Genomic DNA, 6000 nt, shown 5'->3' with positions numbered 1-6000 from the left:
TTTTACTGAAATAGGTTTGGGTAAAATCTGAAATCTCATAATTTCAACTTAGTTCCACATAACTCAACATCCACATCAAGAAATTCACACATGACTAATTCAAGCCATACCTCAACTCATTCAAGTCAACCATATAGTCAAATAACATGAGAAATACAATTAAACATCGATTTATAACTAGTAATATTTCAAGGTGTTACAGGTGTTGGTTGGCCATTCACAATGGATTAATCTAGCTCATGCAAGATTCCTTAAAAACAACAAATCTATGGCTTCTTATGTTCACTACTCAAATTTTCCAAGTATGAAGAGTAATATTATTTATCTGGTCCTTGATAATGTTGCTTGGCAGATAGGTGATGGCCACAATATCAATTTTTGGTATGATAGATTGTTGCATGAACCCATTTTTTAATGGATGCACCTACCTCATTCCTTGAGTTCCATTCAATCCACTGTTATCTTTAACGTGTGCCAAAAGCTTCTTGCTCTCCCCTTTCAAGAATTCCTACTTCCCAAATCTATCTTTGCTACATGTTGCACTATGTCTTGTGACATCCTCTACCCCAACATGCATGTAAATGAGAAAAACATATAAAACACGAAATCTAGTTAAATCAATTTTATTCAATAAAATTGTAAGTAAATCCATGTGGATAAAAGGTCCACATTCGCTTCACTATCACTAAATAAAACTTCTCAGAAACATTTTCGACTCAAAACAGGGTCGTTCAAGTTTACAAAAGAAATCAAGTTAAGCAATAAAATAAAATAAAGTAAAATAACATGTTCAGAATATCATGCAATTAAAATAGAAACCCATGCCCCAATATCACATCTATCAGAGCATTATGTCCTGACATCCTCCAATACAAGGTTCCTTAAAGTAATCCACCTAGCCATCTATTCCCATGAACACAAGGTTTGAGATCATCACATGATCCAAACATAAACAACACACAGAGAGTGAGTCATCACATTCCTCAATGAATAGAGATAAACAAAAGCATACAGGTATGATATAAATATAACAATAATATAATTATAATAACAATATAGGTATAACAAGGCTCAACTTTGGCATAATTCGCATCATTTCAACACTCAACACATAACATCACTTGTCTTAGAATTTAATCACATACCACATTCCATGCCTTCACGATTAATCACATATTCAAGACAACACATCTCAAATACAATATCGTATCTCACACTTACACAATTGATTACACACAATCACATAACAAGCCATAATGATCATTACATAGACGTTATGCAATAGATACACTAAGACTCAATCCTATATGCAATGTGATACCATGCCAGTGAAAAACCTCGTCGGACACCTAAGAGTACATGACAAAACAAACCACACACGAGGAAGTCAAGTCACTCTCACTAGGTAAAATCATAGGGAGACCAATTAGGATCATGCTGTTTTGTGAGAATGCTCCAACCATGTGGAATCGACACAAGCTTAAAGGAACACTCAAACCGGGTGTATTTACCCCCAAGGCCTAAACTCTGAAGGGTCTGTCAAAGCTCTCCCTCCTGATTCAGGTCCAACCCAGAAATTTTTTTATCACGTAAACTCTACTTATGAACTATACCAAACACACAACTCCTCAATTTCTCTGAAAATAATTTTAACTCATCGCACCTCAAAATGATTCAACTCATTTGGTTCCCACAGTGGATCCCATTATAATACTCATCGTGCATTAACTCATTGCCCTTAAAGGGTCTTACAGTCATGTGATTGTACAATTTATAGCTCACAACTCAATGCACAAAACATTTCAATACACGTGTGATCTCACACTTTAACACATACTCAACTTGTCACTTACACACAGTTTATCACACTTTCATAATCCAAGAGATCACATTATCATGCCTCATGCATTATATACAAACCACATAGTAATAATATTAATATGTTATGTTCATATGACTAATCATCTCATTAAAATAGGTATTTAAAATCATATATATCCCACTAGAGTTTGAACTATGTAATACACATAACTACTCAATTGTTTTCAAAATCATTTTAACTTGTCGAGTTCCCACAGTGAATCCCATCACAATAGTCATTGCGCATTAACTATTCGCCCTTAGGGTCTTATAGTTGTGTGATTATATAATTTATAGCTCACAACTCAATGCCATCACTTTACACTTCACAATAACATGTATAATCACATTGAAGAACGTATTAATCCCACACTTGTTCACAACAACACATCTCTCATCACACCTTCTCACTAACACATTATCGCTTTTCATACATCATACAATAGCAATCTTTCAACATTTAAGGCATATAATTATTCACTTATTCATTCAGTTAATAGCAACCACACATACATGTATAATAAATAAGTATATCCTTATATTTTCTCCTAAGTTACTACAATCTTTGTAGAGTAAAATTACAAGTACATGGGATGTATTAATCCTATTAAGTTCATACTTATCTTGTTTGAAAGCTAAGACAATTATATACAACTCTTATGTTGATTACAAAATCCGGTTTGACCATTTACTATGTCTAAACCTAAGGTAAACATTGGATCATTACTTCATCTTGACAGCTCGACCTTTGCTCAGTAATTTGACTCTCTAGGGGGATATACAAATTTGAATTGGGTGAAACCAACAACATTTGTTGGATAACATCTAGGGCTACAACTTTTATGAGAATCACAAAACCTAATTCAATTATTTTCTTAGTAATGTTTAGGCTACAAGTTAACTCACGTTGTCATAAAATTAGCACGGGCTTAAAACAACTAATTTTCACTAAGCATGGAAGTGCTCTCATCAGGCACGGTCGTGCTTCACAAAAAATCTCCATTTCGTGAAGTATAAGAGGCAGAATTTAGACCTCAAAACACACCCAAATTCAAAATGAATAGCACAGAACATGTGATCACATCATGGGAACAAAATCCCTTAATCAATTTTGAGAAAACATGCAAGAATCAAGAATTCCCAAATTTTTAGGTTTTCAACATTCAAAGCCAAACACTCAATCAAACCATCCAATTCGCATTAGGGCATCGATTGACCCATAAAAAATGAGCAATTCATAGTTATCATTGTACAATCAAAATTAAAACGCATAAAGCACCCCAAAATTAACCTCAATTTGATCCTCTGAGGATTCCTACACATGTTTACTCTAACTCCAATTGTGATAAACTCATCTCCTGCCTCTAAGCAGACTCATATGTGTAGTCTGGAAGCGATAACGATGTCTCTAGCAGTTCCCTAAGATTTCTCAAACTTTTTCTCTAGTTTCTTTGCTAGGGTTTTCAAGCGTTAGAGGAAAGGAGAAAAGATTTGAGCTTGAATTTCATTGTCTTTGTGTGAGAAATATTTCTCTCTCTAGATATTATTTCGCAAATCCCAATGGTGGGAATGTGCGAGATTGAGTTCCTAAAATGGCATCAAAATTTTTAGATGATCTAATGATTAATGAGTTCGCGATTGTAATTTTATTGTGACAAGTTTGGATGTATGCGGAAAAAAGAGAGTTTTAGGAGAGAAAAAATAGAGAACGAATTTGGAAAAAAAAAGAAACGTAGAGACATATCATAATATATAAAAACTAACCTAATATAATTTTATTTATAGCTAGGGTACCATGAGTCTGTTATTTTTTTTTATTTTTTTATTTTATAAAAAGAATTCTATTTTACTCTTTCATTAAATAAATAACTAATTAAAACATCTCTTTATTTTCTAAATAATCATTTTACTCTATTTATTTTCTAATACTATGAAATCCTTATTTTAATTAACAAAAACTCTTTTTTCTCATTTATTTAATTTCTAAAAACTCTATTAACTTTTAATAAAACTCTTTTATTTATGTTAGGAAAAACGGGCGTTACATTTCTCACTTTCTCTTGGTTACAACACTCTCCTGCCTTACACTTCCGCTCTCTGCTGGTTGCTTAACAAGTTGTGTTATTAAGTGTTGATTCTTGTTGCAACTTCCAATAGGCGTGATCAGTTTAGTATAATTCAAAATTCCTTGTGTTATTTTTAAGTTATTCTTTTTCTGGTTCCGTTCCTGGCTAAGCCGAAATAGCCTCAGGGTCTTTGTAACTGGATTATTGCTGCAGTTTCTACCTTAGGTAATCTCTCGTCAGGAACCATGTCGAATTCTCTTGATCATTTTTCTATTTTTTTTCTATTTTTCAGTCATTTCATATAAGAGGCTTATTTCGTGACAGCATGGGGAGGGCTTTGGTTTGTTTCTCTGAAAATCTAGGCGTTGCCTCCTCCTTGGAAGCAGTTTTGGTAGCCACCATGTTAGCTATTGAAATTGATGCCTCTAGAAATTGGAGATTCTAATGGTTGGAATGTGATTCTTCTATCACAGTGGATGTTTTTCAAATCTCTCAGCCTAGTGCCTTGGAGTTTATGCAATAGATGGAACAACGTGTTAATTACATGCAACACAGTCTATAAAGTTTATTGTTTCCCAGATATTCAGAGAGGGTAATCATTGCGCTGATCGGTTGGCCAATCATGGTATTGGGTTTGTAGATTTCATAACTGATGTGTTCTATACGGATAGATTGTCTCGTCCAAATTATCGTTTTTGCTGATTGTTCCAAGGGTTTTGGCCTAGTCCTCGCTTGTTTGTCTGTTCATTTTCTCTCTTTTTAGGAGTTAGCAGCAAATGATCCTTATAATCATTTGTGCGAATCTAGTTGGGATGAATGGGAATATTTTGATGATTGCTAACTACCTGTCTCTATTCAAAAACATATTCAGTTACCCATCTTCCTCTTCCTGCTGTAAACTTATTAAATAGGTTGTTTACTGAAAAAATGTACTCAAAGCTGGTAGAGGAAAATTAGCAAGAAAACTTTAAAATAAAATATGTACGAAACTTTACAAAATAAAAAGTTAATTGCATGAAGGTTTTTATTTTTCTTATTACAAAATAAAAAGACACAAGCCAAATAGAAAACAAGATCTCACAGTCGAGCTTGACGAATGAAACAATGTTATAACTTGTTTCAAGCACGATTATATATCTTAACTGTCTTAAATATAGACTTTATTAGAGAAAGATAATTCCACATATTCTTTTTACCATGAACCAAAGACCCTTCCATTGTGATGGAGAATCTATTTCAAAGTACTGAAAGTCCAATTCCTACCAATTCAAAGCACACTATTAGTACAGAGCATTACAATGGTAAGACTTGAGAGTGAAAATATATCTCTTGAGCTTATGAATTACAGAATTTTATCCTTAATTTGTAACGAGTGATGTAGAAATAAAAAAATAAAGCAGACAACATCGAATAAAATAAAGGACTCAAAATAAATAACTTATGCTAGGAATAAATATAAATTACATATCTTGTTGACTAAACAATAACTAAAAATATCATTTTATAGGAAATCAAACCAAGTATTTTCTTTACTTATTCTTTAAATTTTTTTATGTAAAAAGTATTCTTAAGTAGAAAAATAACGAATAATTAAGAAAAAAGTGTTTCCATTTAAGGTATAAAAGAGACTCATAAATACATGTAATTTGAATATCCCATTGTACAAATATTAGGGGAAAAAGACATACATTCTTATAACTTGTAATGCATTCAGTGATGAATAATGCGAGTTTTTTCTTTGTCAATTGTTACAAAGGGCACATGTTGGATGATTGGGTGCGTTGGTCCTCCATTGGGAGCGATGCACTCATTGAATTCAGGTGACTGTTGACTCTTGATCTAGGCAGGTGAAGTTATAGTCTACTTGTAGTTAAGAAACAATGAGTATCGAGTTATCGTATCCATAGAGACTTAGTGCAACATTTAAGAAATTAGTAAGTTAAGTTACTACAACAAGGAAAAATTTAGAAGCATTCAGTGCAACGAGTTGTCAATTCGTTGTGGTGAATGACTTAGGATTTTGTGTTTTTAAGAAAGAAATTCATTGTAGTGAAACAAAGAACTATTTCTAGTT

Source organism: Glycine soja, chromosome 20 (assembly GCF_004193775.1).
Source record: "Glycine soja cultivar W05 chromosome 20, ASM419377v2, whole genome shotgun sequence".
Classification (NCBI taxonomy): domain Eukaryota; kingdom Viridiplantae; phylum Streptophyta; class Magnoliopsida; order Fabales; family Fabaceae; genus Glycine; species Glycine soja.
Note: the sequence above shows the minus strand (reverse complement) of the source record.